Source organism: Chiloscyllium plagiosum, unplaced genomic scaffold, assembly GCF_037043375.1.
Source record: "Chiloscyllium plagiosum isolate Xiang-an unplaced genomic scaffold, Cpla_swu_hap1 HiC_scaffold_19, whole genome shotgun sequence".
In the NCBI taxonomy this organism is placed as follows: domain Eukaryota; kingdom Metazoa; phylum Chordata; class Chondrichthyes; order Orectolobiformes; family Hemiscylliidae; genus Chiloscyllium; species Chiloscyllium plagiosum.
Window position 1 is genome coordinate 30,212,962 of NW_028270157.1, and position 16,040 is coordinate 30,229,001.

Here is a 16,040-nt window from a genome sequence, read left to right on the forward strand (position 1 = left end):
TTAGCAGTACAGGATTCATTGGTTTGATCAGCCATGATCCTGTTGAATGGCAGAGCAGCCTTGAGGGGCCAAATGGCCTACTTCTTTTCTGATTTCTTATGGTCTGGTTCAGAAAGCTTTCTATATTGTTCTATGTAGGACAATAATAAACAAAATTACAGCATTTGCCATGAGGGGTGATATGCTGTCATGGTTCAAAGATTGGCTAATTGAAAGAAAACCTCTTGCAAGGTAGACTAGCCATGCTAAATGCGGGGTTACAGGGATAGGTTGGGGGCTGTGTATGGGTGGGATGTCTTTGGCGGGCGAGTTAGTGTGGACTTGATAGGCTTAATGGCCCCTCCGCTATGAGGGGATTCTTTGATTAATATGAAATGAGGGCATTGTCAGACTGTGATTAATGGATATTGTAAGGATCAATGCTTGGGGTTTCACAGTTATTATGAATAATTTGGTTGCAGGGACCAAATGTAATATTTCTAGGAATTCCAATGACTGGGGAGGCATTGATCTAGTGGTAATGTCATTGGTCTAGAATGCCAGTTCAATATTATGGGGAGGTGGATTCAAATCTCACCATGGCAAATGTGAAATTTGCATTCAATACAAATATGGAATAAAGAGTTGGCCTTATAGTGACACTGTAACCATTATTACTTCATAAAAATCCACCTGACTCACCAATGTGAAAAATTCCCCTTCCTGATGTGCATTCAGGAAGGAAATCTACTATCTGGCCTACATTAATGTGGTTGGTTCCTAATTAGGGGGTAATAAATGCTCGCCTTATCAGCATCACTTGCATCCCATAAACAAATTTGAAAAAGGCCATAAATGACACAACTAGCAGGGGTGTGTATTAAGAACATTTGAAGAGAATTCAAGATTTGGACGAACTGATATTAATGGCTGAGCAGACTCAAAGGGTTAAATTGCCTACTGCTCTGATGTTGCTGTGTCACTGGTTGGGGGCACTCTTTTGACCATGGATAGTGATTTTTTGAAAACGGGTAAAGACAGACAGACTATCGCTAGATTGTATTGAAGAAATGGTGGTAGAGCTGCAATAGAAATTAATGTTTGGGCACTGAGACTAACTATAATACTATGCTGAATAAAACGTACAACTGGTACGATTTAGAGCACGCAGTACAGATTTACTGTATCAACTCCAATCTGTCCTCTCCAAGGAAATGAGATCTAACTGCCTTTACTTATCCTTGGGTCATTCTCACGAGTCTTTGCTGCATTCGTTCTCTCCAATGTCTTCAAATCATAAGGTGTGATGCCCAGAACTGGGCATAGTACTTCAGTTGAGATTTATCTAGCATTTAATAGGAGTTCAACATAATTTTGTACTCTATACCCTTATACCTAGGATACACTCTGTTTTTCAAAGTTTGTGAGAAGATTTGTAGCTCGGGTGCTCGTTGCTGTTCGCCGAGCTGGAAGTTTTTGTTGCAAACGTTTCGTCCCCTGTCTAGGTGACTTCCTCAGTGCTTGGGAGCCTCCTGTGAAGCGCTTCTGTGGTGTTTCCTCCGGCATTTATAGTGGCCTGTCCCTGCCGCTTCCGGTTGTCAGTTTCAGCTGTCCACTGTAGTGGCCGGTATGTTGGGTCCAGGTCTATGTGTTTGTTGATGGAGTTTGTGGATGAGTGCCATGCTTCTAGGAATTCCCTGGCTGTTCTTTGTTTCGCTTGCCCTATAATGGTAGTGTTGTCCCAGTCAAATTCATGTTGCTTGTCGTCTGCTTGTGTGGCTACTAGGGATAGCTGGTCGTGTCGTTTCGTGGCTAGTTGATGTTCGTGGATGCGGATCGTTAGCTGTCTTCCTGTTTGTCCTATATAGTGTTTTGTGCAGTCCTTGCATGGGATTTTATACACTACATTAGTTTTGCTCATGCTGGGTATCGGGTCCTTCGTTTTGGTGAGTTGTTGTCTGAGAGTGGCTGTTGGTTTGTGTGCTGTTATAAGTCCTAGTGGTCGCAGTAGTCTGGCTGTCTCTATATAGGACAAACAGGAAGACAGCTAACGATCCGCATCCACGAACATCAACTAGCTCCGAAACGACACGACCAGCTATCCCTAGTAGCCACACACGCAGACGACAAGCAACATGAATTTGACTGGGACAACACTACCATTATAGGGCAAGCGAAACAAAGAACAGCCAGAGAATTCCTAGAAGCATGGCACTCATCCACAAACTCCATCAACAAACACATAGACCTGGACCCAATATACCGGCCACTACAGCGGACAGCTGAAACTGACAACAGGAAGCGGCAGGGACAGGCCACTATAAATGCCGGAGGAAACACCACAGAAGCGCTTCACAGGAGGCTCCCAAGCACTGAGGATGTCACCTAGACAGGGGACGAAACGTTTGCAACAAAAACTTCCAGCTCGGCGAACAGAACCACAGCACACTCTGTTTTATTAACTGTTATATCAACCTGTCCTGCCACCTTCAATGACCTGCATCCATTTCCACAGAAGTTTCTCTACTTGTGCACCTCCTTTTGAGCTGTCACTCTTAATACCACAGGGGATGTAATTATTTTGTCACTTAAAAGTTTTTTTTGGAAACTCAAATTGTACATACACAATAAAGTATTTGATACATCAATTTTAAATTTCTTTACATTGGAAACACATGCTTTAAATTGGATTTAATTACAACAAGTGAAACAGCATCAATGACTTCAACTTGATAAATTTTTTTGGAGAAAAGGGAGATTGAAGGAAATGTTGAGATAATGATGGACTTTGATTTTGTCAACAAAGAGATGGCTCAATGTTCTTTGTGAAGTTTCATTTAAACTGTCAGTAAAGATTATTTAGCCTGTGCTTAATTCCAAGTGGTCTCTAGACTAGAGATGATATAGCATGAATTTAACTTTTTTTTTAATTGCAGATATGATGAACTATTTCCCATTTTGACAGTGCCAGCATTCCACTTTACTAAACCTATTGACATCTGAAAAATGGACTTTCCTGTGGTGGTACCCTTCAACAAATGGATGAAAGCTCCCAAGTCATTTTGCACATAAAGTAACTATAATATTTTCAGCATTGCAAGAACAGAAAGCTTTTTTTACTCTAAACATCCTAATAGTAGGAAACTGTTAAACCTAGGACCTACATTCAGTGTTATTGATGATCACATGGAGCAAGTACTCCTTTCACCAATGTTGCATTAAACTAGTAAATAAATATTGGTAATTCCCTTTTTTGTCAATTAAGTTATGTAATTTCCTGAAAGCACCACTATTTTAGCATAATAAAGATGGAAGTCCAAAGATATCTTTAGAATAGATGAGTTCTCACAGCTAACACTGCTTCTTCAATATTTGTAGCTTTTAAAATGGAGATGCAAAATCATTGTTTTAGTGTATAACTGCGCTCTGATAATTGCAACAGCTATTAAAGTATTTGAGTTTTTATTTCAGTAAAACCTGTGGAAACAGTGATTTCTATGTATAAAAAGTGTATGTTTTTGTTTTAATCATATTTTGTCTTTGGTCTACACTGTTGCCTTCAAATAGCTGTTAACATTTTCAGAAAAAAATGTCAAGTCTATCATTGTATGTTTCCTTTCTGTTTACATGGATAATGTTTATAAAGGATTGTACAGTGCGGGTCGACAACAGGAATTATATATTTTAAAATACTTATTTTAAAACTTTACAAGTTAGCTTGGAGATCACTCTTGATATGCTCCTACACCTGTGGGTTCTCACTAATTCTGCTTGCTTATGCATATTTGTAATTATCAGTACCAAATATACATTAAATTAGACATTGCCTGTTAGTGGTTATGTTTCATGTGTAATGTTTTGTTGAAATGTTTCCTGGTGGAAGAGTACTGTGGGTATTGATGGTGACTATGAGAAATAATTTTTATTAGAGTGTAATTGGTCTCACGGCCCAAGTTCCGCTGATTTATTTAACAATGCCTTCATGCTTTGTATGCATTAACTTTTGGGTAGAAGATTGTGTATGGAATTGAGCCACAGTATTTGAAATGACCAACTTAATGCTGCAAGTGCTTTAAGGTGGCCAAATGTAAACTTTAAAAGCCTTAATTTCCATAGAGTGGTGCAATTTTTTTGTATAACCTTGTATCAATTCACTATTATGGATTGCCATGCAAGGGCTTGCATTATGATTATCTGCCACTTGAATGTTTTGTCATGTTTTAACTGCAAGTAAATAAAGTATTCGTTTAACTTTTGTAAATGTAATACATTTTGTGTATATTAAGTACCATGATCTACTGTGATTTTTTGGTGGTTTTTACACTTTTGAAGAATACTTGGAACAATCTAAAAACAAAAGATAAGCTGCAATTTTTTTTCTTTGTATTGGAGTATAGGCTCCAAGTTTATTTTCAGTTCATAGTTCATGCATTACAACAACACAAATTATTTAAAAAGGATACTAGCTAGGGTAACTTGATTGTTAATCCTTGATTTCTAGAAATATTTCATCCCAAGTAAAATTTTTAATTAAAAGTATGTCTTTTGATTCTGTACAATATACTTAAGATCACTTAAGTCTTAATTAAAAATGTAGTATTTACCCTTTTGCAGGGTTAACATTTATCCTTGCATCCCTGGTACTTAAGATGCAGAATGGTGTAGCGTGTTTTTAATTAAATTCATTTATTAAGCAAGATTTATTTTTTGCAGAAACTGGGCATTACTGCAGTTTCTATCTCGTTTTTAAAAGTTCAGTGGCTACTACATTTTAAATTGAATTATAGCTTTTATTATAATATTGTTTGCTTGTGGGAAACTGATGATCCACTAATTTGAAAAGTTATATTTGATTTGATTTGATTTTGTTGATCAGACATCTTTAAACAATCTCCCACATTTTCAGTAGATGCCAGTGTCATGAATTAATTAATTGCCAATCAGCATTGCCGTCAAAATGGTGACAAGACCCAGCAATTTCTGTGTCCAGCTCACTAAACTGCTTTTTAATGGACTGTTTCGGAATTGCATTCATAATGCCAATCCTTATTCAGAAAGGGAAGGAGACAAAGTAGGAAACTGTAGACTAGTTAGTTTAATATGACGTTGGATTCTAACTATTTTCCATTATTAAGGAAGTAACAGCAGGATGTTTGGACAATCAAAACACAATTCATCAGAGTCATTATGGTTTTATGAAGGGTAAGTCAGGTTTGACTAATTTGTTAAAATTCTTCGAACTTGTAACATGCAAGATGGAAAATGGGGATCCTGGAGATGTCCTAAAGCTGAACCTCCAGAAAGTATTTGATAAGATGCTGTACAAAAGGTTAATGCACGTGCTAAGATCACATGAGGTTGGCAGTAATTTATTACCTCGAATAGAGGCTAACCAACAGAAACCTGTGTCAAGATAAATGGGTCTTATTTCTGGTTGGCATGATCTAACAAATGGGGTGCCACAAAATTTGGTCCTCAGGACTCTGACTGTAATCAGTGTTAAATGAATTGGATGCAGGGATAGAAAGTACTGTTGCCAAACTTGCAGATTACCCTAAAATAAGTGGGAAAGTAATTTGCAATGAAAAAATAAATTTGCGAATGGATATAGATAGGCTAGGTGAATGGAGCAAAGTTTGGCAGTTTAATATGGATAATTGTGAGGTTATCCGTGTTGGTTAAAAGCAATTATAGAAATGGAGAGAAACTTCAGAGCACATGAGGTTAAAGGAATTTGCATGTCCTTGTGCATGAATTGCAGAAAGTTAGTATGCAGGTACAGCAGGTAACAAGGAAGGCAAATAAAATTTTGGCATTTATTGCTAAAGGTGTAGAATATAAAAGTAGGGAAGTGTTGCTGCAACTGTACTAGGTATCAGTGAGACCACACCTGGAATATTGTGTAAAACTTTCTTCCTTTCATCTGAGGAGCGATATAGTTGAATTGAAGTTTAGAAGAATGAGGGGAGATTTAACTGAGATATATAAAATGTGAAAGGGGATTGACAATGTAGGTGTAGAGAGAATATTTCTTCTCATGGGGCAATCTAGAATAAGAGAACGTAGTTTTGGATAAAGATATTGATCTTAGGGATCATGATCACAGTCAATAATTGGTAAGTAATTTCGATAGGTTTATTGAATTTAATGTGTCATACCTAAACTGCTGCTGCTTAATTAATTAGATAAAGTAAGTATACATCTGTGACAATTGGGAATGGTTCACTGACACCAGAGGACAAATGGGCCATTGGTGCAGAATGTTTCAGTTTTGTTCAAGTGATAGTGGCAAATTCTGCTCCAGCCAAGGTGTTAGGAAACACTTGCCTGGGTTTTCCTTCTCTCCTTCTGGTCTGTCATCCATCTGGCTGGTGAGGCTTGCTCATTGAAGACTGGTCTCTGGGGCCAGTTCAATGAGATCTGCCCTCGATGAATTCCTCTCTGCTGCTTGCATTTATGTCATATTTCTAAGGGGCAGGTTATTTTCTCTGTCAATCGATTGAATACCAAGGGGCAATGGTTAGATTTTATCTTATTGGAGATAGTCATTGCAGTGAATATTACTTACCATTTGTCAATCCAGACTTTGGATATTGTTCAGGGCTTGCTTCATTTAGGCATCAACTGCTTCACCATGAGGGGTTGCAAATATACTGTACATTGTTATCATCAGTGAATACCCCTACTTCAGATTTTATGGCTCTCCAACAATCACAACCATCTTTCTTTGTGCCAGATACAATTCTAACCAGCAAAGACTCTTCCTCCTAATCCCCATTAACTCTATTTTTGCTAGGGCTCCTTGCTGCCACACTTGGTCACATGTACCATTGATGTCAAGGGCTGTTACTCTCACCTCATCTCCGGAATTCAACTCTTTTGTTCATTCTTAAGAGAAAATCTAACAATTGCCCCTTAGTATTCAGTGGCATTACCATTGTTGGATATTTCTGATCACCCAAAGGGCAGTTAATAGTCAACCACAATGCTGCGGATCGCTAGTCATATATAGAACAGACCAGGTAAGGATAGCAGTTTCCTTCTCTAAAGCACATTAGTGAACCAGGTGGACTTTATGACAATAAACAATGATTTCCAATATCATTAGACTCAATTCCAGATTTTTATTGAACTCAAATCCAACCATCTGCTATGGTGCAATTCAAACCCAGAGTCTCTGGATTAGTAGTCAAATGATAATACTACAAGGCTATCAACTCCCCACAGCATATTGAAATCTACCCCAACATATTTATGACAGACAGACAGCTGCTGCAACCCTATCTCTAGATAGTAATGTCATACTGCAGTGCTACGTTTGTTGCTCTATCTCCCAGTGGTGTTAGAGTCAGGCATCCATGATCAGGTAGTTAGGCCACAGCAACTGCTGTGAAAAACTTCAACGATCGAAAAGTGTTGTGCAATTGTTAGTACCTGTACTCTGAGCTCCATGGCAGTAATTGTTGCTCCACATTCGCAACCCCAAAATTTCAGCTGGCAAGTCCATTGGAGATTGCAGTCCACACTTTGGAAAGTTCTACCCCACTGAGTGCACAGGTCACAATTGCTAAACTTGGAAATTATGCAAAACCTGGGAATATTATCAACTGCAAGGAGATAATTCTCTTAAACAAGATTTCAGTTGGTGGAATTGATGACAATTGGCAGATAAGATTTAATGCAAGGTTATACATTTGGTAAGAAGAATAAAGAAGGTCAATGTAAACCAATTCAGTGAAGATGGCATGATAGGTTGAGAAAGGCATACAGGATTCTGGGCTTAGAGAAATAGGGTACAAAAGCAAGAAATTTAGAGTGAACATTTCTAATCTACTGGATTGGTCTCAACTGGAGGCTTATATCAAGTTTTAGGCACGACATGTTTGGAAGGAAAATGAGAGTGTATGAAGAGATTAAGAGTCATCAAGTCATACAGCATGGAAATAGATGTTTTGTTCCAAATCGTCCACGCTGACCAGACATCCCAATCTGAACTAGTCACATTTTCCAGCATCCTGTTCATAAACCCATCCAGATACCTTTTAAGTGTTGTAATTGTGATCTCTGCAAGTTCTTCTGGTACCTTGTTCCACATGAAGACATTACGCCTCAGGTCCTTTTTAAATCTTTCCCCTCTCATCTTAAACCTATACCCTCTAATTTTGGACTCCCCCATCCTGGGAAAAAGACCTTGGCTATTCATCCTATCCATGCCTCTCATGATCTTACTAACCTCTATAAGGTCACTCCTCAGCCTCCAATGCTCCAGGGAAAAACGCCCCAGCATATTCAGCTTCTCTCTATAACTCAAACTGTCCAGTCCCAGCAACATTCTTATAAATCTTTTCTACACTCTCTCTTTCCAGTACCTCCTTTGCCCTTAATGTATTTCTAGAATCTCTTTGGATTCTCCTAAACTCTATTTGCCAAAGCTATCTCATGTCCCCATTTTGCCCTCCTGATTTTCCACTTGTGTATACTTATCCTCCCCAAGGGATTCACTCAATCCCACCTGTCTATACCTGATATATGCCTCCTTTTTTGACCGCCTCAATTTCTCTAGTCAAGCAGCATTCCCTACACCTACTAGCCTTGTCCTTCATACTCACAGGAACATATTGTCTCTGAACTCTCATTATCTCATTTTTAAAGGCCTCACACTTCCCAAATGTCTCTTTACCTGCAAATAGTCTCTCCCAATCAATTTTTCAAAGATCATCTAATACCATCAAAGTTGGTCTTACTCTAATTTAGAAATTTAACTTTTTGATCAGGCCTATTCTTTTCCATAACTATTTTAAAACCAATACAATTATGTTCATTTGCTCCAAAGTGCACCCCCACTGACACTTTTGTAATTTGCCCAGCCTTATCTCCCAACAGAATGTCATGTATTGATCCTTGGAGGTACATCCATGTATTGAATAAGAAAGTTTATTAGAACACACTTAACAAATATCTCCCATCCAAGCCCTTAATACTATGACAGCCCCAGTCTATGTTTGGAAAGTTAAAATCTCCTATTATTACAACTGTCGAAATGTGCACTCTGGGGCCAGGTATCAGATAGCTGACCTTGTTTTGCCATAAGTGTATAGTTTCTCAAGGTTTCCATTTGTTTGATCCCTTCTTATTTCACTTTGAATCAAATAGTTCACTTATTTGCACATTTCTCTCTAGAATAATATAACAGGAACCAAACAGATCCTGGATGATAAAAACCTAAAGAACTGCAGATGCTGTAAATCAGAAACAAAAACAAATTGCCAGAAAAGCTCAGCAGGTTTGGCAGCTTCTGTGGAGAGAAAGCAGAGTTAACGTTTCGGGTCCAGTGACCCTTCCACAGAACAGATCTAATAAAGTTTATTTTTAACAACAAAGTGATTTAAAAATGTTTTGATGGATGCATTCAAATTTAGAATCGTTAGATTCTGGAAATGTTCCAGATAAAATGATCAATATAGATAAAAGGATTAATGGTAATTATATTTTCCCTGAGGTAAGGGATTTCAAGACGAGAGGGCACATTTTAAGGTGAGAGGAGAGAGATTTAGAAAAAATATGAGAGGCAAATGTTTTACACAGAAGGCTGGTCACCTATGGAATGAACTTCCTGAGGAAGTGGTGGATGTGGAATAATTGCAATGTTCAAAAAACATTTGGATAAGTGCATGAACATGAAAGGTTTGCAGGGATATGGGCCAGGAGTAGGCAGATGGGACTCTTTCAGTTTGGGATTGTGTTCGGCATGGATTAGTTGGACAAAAAGTCTGTTTCCATGTTGTGTGACATTGGCAGTTTTCCACTGTAACATGTCTACTTAAAAAGGGAAGGAGACATAAAACAGACACTCTCAGCCAGTTAACTTAATTTTCTTAATTGGAGTCTCTTATAAAGGATGGAATAACAGAAAATTTAGAAATACATGGTATGATCAAGCAGAATCACCATGGCTTCATGTAGGGGAAGTCATGCCTGACAAATTTACTACAATTCTTTGAGGAGATAATGAACAGGATAGATATAGGGGAACCAATGGATGTGGTATATTTAGATCTTCAGAAGGCATGCAACATGGCACATGAAGCTACTTAATTAAATAAGAGCCCATGGTGATGTCGATAGAATATTAGCATAGATTGAAGATTGACTAACTAATAGAAGACAGAGTTAGGATATTGGGAGGCATTTGTGAAGCTGGCACCCTGTGTGCAGCAGGAATCAGTGTTGCGCTCACAATTATTTACAATATGTATTAATGACTTGCTAGAGGAAAATTAATGTATGATTGCTAACTTTGTGGACTTTAGTTGCCTTCTCACATATTTTTATAGTCAGAATAAAACAAAGAGTCTATGGAAGGATATAAACAAGTTAAAGAGAATGGGGAAAATCTTGCCAGCATTCGCAGCTCTTTTGGTTTTTATTTAGATAAAAGGAAATCATTGGATGTAATATATTTTGATTTTCAAAAGGTATTTGATATGGCACTTTAGGCCACTTAATCAAACAAAATTGACCCTCAAGTGATTGAGAGTTGACCAGATTTTCCATGAAACTTTGAAACCTGGGACTTCACCATCAGGTCAATTACCAGGTATCACTTGGTTGTCTAAATCAACCAAATAGTGTACATCAAAAGTTGAGACTTGTAACTTTGTTGGGTACAGAGTATGATTTGTTCGGGATTACAGGATTTCAGAAGGAGTACTATGAATAGTTTTGGGTCCCTTATCTGAGGAAAGATATACTGACATTGGAGGCAATCCAAAGAAGATTCACTGAGTTTGTACCAGATATGGAGGGACTATCTTATGAGAGAGGTGAGCAGTTTGGATCTGTATTCATTGCAGTTTAGAAGAATGAGAGACAATCCTATTGAAACATATAGAATTCTAAAGGGACTAGACAGGGTAGTTGCAGAAAGGCCGTTTTTCTTTGCGGGAGAAGGGGGTGGAAGCAAGTCGAGAACTAGAGGGTATAATCTCAGAATAAAGGGTCATACATGAGGAAGAATGTATTCTCTCAGAGTGAGAATCCTTTACCACAGAAGGCTGTCGATGTTAGGTTGTAGTGTATTTTCAAGGCTGTGATAGAAATATTTTTAATCCGTAAGGGCAGCAAGGATTAATGGAAAAAGGCAGGAAAGTGAAGTTGAGGATTATCAGATTAGCCATGATCTCAATGAATCGCAGAGCAGAATCAATGGGCTGAATCAATACCTCTGCTCCTACATTTTATGGTCTTATGATCTTCCAGAGAGAACATCAGACAAAAAAATTCAGTAGCTAAAATTTAGCTACTGCAAATTTAGAGAAGGTGGGTAAGTAGTTTAGGGTTTGTTGAGGTACATTTAAATATTTGGTATTTGTACGGCTAGAGAAGCACTTTTATTTGATGTCAAGATAAACAATCCATTCACTAGCTTCAGCAAATGCCATGTGAATGGTTGTGCTGCAGCTGGTGCTAGATTTCTAAGGGCAGGAGTTCAGTAAATGTGTGATGGTCCGACTTGGGTGACAGATTATAGCTGTTCCTCAAGTTCCAATGGCGGAGCAAGTGTCTACATTTTTCTTAGTCAACCTCAAGTGTTGAGGGATGACCAGATTTTCCATGAAGCTTTGAAACCTGGAACTTTACCATCGAGGTCAGTTGCCAGGTTCCACTTGGTGTTGTGCTATCAAGAGTTGAGACTCATCATTTTGTAGGATGTTGAATATGTTTTGTTAGGGACTACAGGATTTCAGATGAGAACGTGTATTATATTTTAGCTCTGAGATGTGTGTGCATGCGTGTATACTGTATACCTCACTAGCTGTCAGCCAGTGCTGTTCTTTGAGGAGGATGTATTTCCTGTGGGCATCAGGAGGTGCGCTTGCACAGGAAGGCACTCAAATTAAGTTGGTTTCAAAGTCCCAGTAATAATCATCATGGCTTGATGCGAGAAAACAGCACAGAAAATTGACTGCATACACTCAAGTTGAAAGACATGGAAACTCCTATGTCACCTGGAAGCAGCCCAGCAACAACTACATTGATATCCCAAAATCAAATCTGTTGCCATTGCTTCACAGCTCCAAGTACATTTAAAGATACCGGACAATAAGAAAGATAAGTAGCTGTTTAAAAACAGTGCAGATGCCATCTCTCAAAACTGCCCTACAACAGACAGACTGTTCAGGTCTTACACACAAGAGGAAGTGGTGCCCCGACAGCAACTAAATCAGGCAAGGAACCTGATGTTGATTGGATTTACCCAGAACTTCTGAAGAATACTGACTCACAGACAAGGAAGTGGTTAGAAGAGCTACATATGAACACCCACAGCACAGGGACACTTACAAACGTCCAGCAGCAATTCAGCACAGTAGTCATTAGCAAACAAGGGAAGCTGCTCAATGATCCACACTGAAATAATTCCATAGAGGTTGGTATCCTGTCACCAATACACCCTTTATTTACACTTGGGAGAGTCCTTGACAATGATCCAGCTCCTTCAGAGCCAGCTCTAACTGAACAGGATGTCTGACACTCCTGATCTTTTTTTTTTGCTTATATTTTTCCTCGCACCCATGTTGTGTGTGTGCAGGTGTGAGACACAGTGAAAGACAACAGGTGTACAAATCTTTATTCAATTTCCACCACCAGGAAGAACAGAAACACCCAAGTGTCCAGTGACAAGCAGTGCCCTCCTCAGAGGGCAATGCTGACTCCTGGTTTTTTTTTCAGTCTCCACTCCTCTTTAATACAGGAAAAAAAAGAGCAGAGTCCTTCACTCACATTGATCCAGCTTCCTCAGAGCCAGCTCTCAGAGTGAACAGAAGCCCGGACACTCCTGTTTTGTTTTTAGTCTCCTCTCCTCTTTAATACAGGAAAAGAAAAGCACAGTCTTTCTCTCACACTGATCCAGCTCCTTCAGAGCCAGCTCTCAGAATGAACAGAAGCCCGGACGCTCCTTTTTTTTTTCTTTTTCCTTTTTTCCTCTTTTGACACTGCTTTTTTTAAATTTTCTTTTTTCTTTTTATTACCCCAACACTACCACCTAACTGTGGTAGTGCTTATTTTTCCCCCGCACATATGTTTGTGTGTGTGCAGGTGTGAGACACAGTGAAAGACACAAGGTGCATGAATCTTTATTCAATTTCCACCACCAGGAAGAAATGAAACACCGAAGTGGGTGGTGACAAGCAGTGCACTCCTCAGAGAGCAATGCTCACACCTGGTCTTTTTTTTCTTTGCTTTCTTTTTCTCCTTGCGGCGCCCACCTCTTCCTGAACAATTAGAGAGTATTGGTGGACACCGCGTGCTCCTTTACCAGAGACACCCGGGCTCTAACATAACCGCGGAAGAGGGGCAGGCAGTCGGCCCTAATGACCCCCCTCATGGCCCGCTGCCATTCCCGATTATTTTTTTTTTCCCCTTTTTACCCCCACACGACCGCCTAACTGGGTAGTGCTTATTTTTTTCCCCAGCACCCATGTTGTGTGTGTGCGCAGGTGTGAGACACAGTGAAGGACACAAGGTGCACAAATCTTTATTCAAATTTCCACCACCAGGAAGAAAGGAAACACCCAAGTGACCAGTGACAAGCAGTGCCCTCCTCAGAGAGCAATGCTCACTCCTGGTCTTTTTTTTTCTTTTTTTTGACACTGATTCAGCTCCCTCAGAGCCAGCTCTCAGAGTGAACAGAACCCCTGACACTTCTATTTATTTATTTAATCCCCCCCCCCACACTACCGCCTAACTGCGGTAGTGCTTATTTTTTCCCCAGCACCCGTGTGTGTGCAGGTGTGAGACACAGTGAAGGACACAAGGTGCACAAATCTTTATTCAGTTTCCACCATCAGGAAGAAAGGAAACACTCGAGTGGCCAGTGACAAGCAGTGCCCTCCTCAGAGAGCAATGCTCACTCCTGGTCTCTTTTTTTCCTGTTTATTTTTTATATATATAATTTAACCCCCACACTACCACCTAAGTGTGGTAGTGCTTATTTTATCCCCAGCACCCATGGTGTGGGTGTGCAGGTGTGAGACACAGTGAAAGACACAAAGTGCACGAATCTTTATTCAATTTAACCACCAGGAAGATAGGAAAACACCTGAGTGACCAGTGACAAGCAGTGCCCTCCTTAGAGAGCAATGCTCACTCCTGGTCTTTTTTTTTGTTTTTTTTTTTCAATTTAACCCCCACACTACCACCTAAGTGTGGTAGTGCTTATTTTATCCCCAGCACCCATGGTGTGTGTGTATACATGTGAGACACAGTGAAAGACACAAAGTGCACAAATCTTTATTCAATTTCCACCACCAGGAAGATAGGAAAACACCTGAGTGACCAGTGACAAGCAGTGCCCTCCTCAGAGAGCAATGCTCACTCCTGGTCTTTTTTTTTATTCTTTTTTTTTCCACCACCAGGAAGATAGGAAAACACCCGGGTAGCCAGTGAATCTCCTGTTTATTATTTTTTTTTCTTTTTTTTGCACAAAGCGCACAAATCTTTATTCAAATTCCACCACCAGGAAGATAGGAAAACACCCGGGTGGCCAGTGACAAGCACTGCCCTTCACATCAAAGGGCAGTGCTGTGTGATCAAAACAGTGAAATAACCTGTTTATTTTTTTTTCTTCTTTTTTCTTTTTTTATGGTGTGTGTGTATACGTGTGAGACACAGTGAAAGACACAAAGTGCACGAATCTTTATTCAAATTCCACCACCAGGAAGATAGGAAAACACCTGAGTGACCAGTGACAAGCAGTGCCCTCCTCAGAGAGCAATGCTCACTCCTGGTCTTTTTTTTTATTCTTTTTTTTCCACCACCAGGAAGATAGGAAAACACCCGGGTAGCCAGTGAATCTCCTGTTTATATTTTTTTTTTCTTTTTTTTACACAAAGCGCACAAATCTTTATTCAAATTCCACCACCAGGAAGATAGGAAAACACCCGGGTGGCCAGTGACAAGCACTGCCCTTCACATCAAAGGGCAGTGCTGTGTGATCAAAACAGTGAAATAACCTGTTTATTTTTTTTTCTTCTTTTTTCTTTTTTTTATGGTGTGTGTGTATACGTGTGAGACACAGTGAAAGACACAAAGTGCACCAATCTTTATTCAAATTCCACCACCAGGAAGATAGGAAAACACCGGGTGGCCAGTGAATCTCCTGTTTATTTATATTTTTTTTCTTTTTTTTTTCCTTTTTTTTATATATTTTCATCCCCCCAGCACCCATGGTGTGTGTGTGTGCAGGTGTGAGACACAGTGAAAGACACAAAGTGCACCAATCTTTATTCAATTTCCACCACCAGGAAGATAGGAAAACACCCGGGTGGCCAGTGACAAGCAGTGCCCTCCTCAGAGAGCAATGCTCACTCCTGGTCTTTTTTTTCCCTACGGGCAATTTAGCGTGGCCAATTCACCTAACCTACACATTTTTTGAACTGTGGGAAGAAACTGGAGCACCCGGAGGACACCCACGCAGACACGTGGAGAATGTGCAAACTCCACACAGACAGTCGCCTGAGGCGGGAATTGAACTCGGGTCTCTGGCGCTGTGAGGCAGTAGTGCTAACCACTGTGCCACCGTGCCACCCACCTCACTCCTGGTCTTTTTTTTTTAACAAGTCCACACCGACCCGCCGAAGCACAACCCACCCATACCCCTACATTTACTCCTTACCTAACACTGGGCAATTTAGCATGGCCAATTCACCTGACCTGCACATCTTTGGACTGTGGGAGGAAACCGGAGCACCCGGAGGAAACCCACGCAGACACAGGGAGAATGTGCAAACTCCACACAGTCAGTCGCCTGAGGCGGGAATTGAACCCAGGTCTCTGGCGCTGTGAGGCAGTAGTGCTAACCACTGTGCCACCGTGCCACCCACATCACTCCTGGTCTTATCTGTCAGCGAGGGGTCTCTGATTGGACCAGATTAACAGCCCCAATCAAAGAACTCATATTCTATGAGGTCTACCTGGCTGACCTCATTACAATCATACACACACAGCATCCACCTCATCATCTTGCTCTTATTATCATAAAATGTCCTGGAATTTCTCCTGCT

The 16,040-nt window shown here is 40.0% G+C and overlaps 1 protein-coding gene across 3 annotated transcripts in view; it reads left to right on the forward strand.

Moving 5' to 3' along the window:
• The window catches only part of LOC122559705 (ras-related protein Rap-1b), a 71,361-nt gene extending 67,116 nt beyond the window's left edge, over nt 1–4,245 (forward strand). For all 3 annotated transcript variants that reach the window (XM_043709624.2, XM_043709623.2, XM_043709625.2), the window contains one exon: nt 2,916–4,245. The gene's annotated coding sequence lies outside the window, so the exon portion shown is untranslated. The remainder of the gene's footprint in view (nt 1–2,915) is intronic.
• Nucleotides 4,246–16,040: the final 11,795 nt, after the last annotated feature.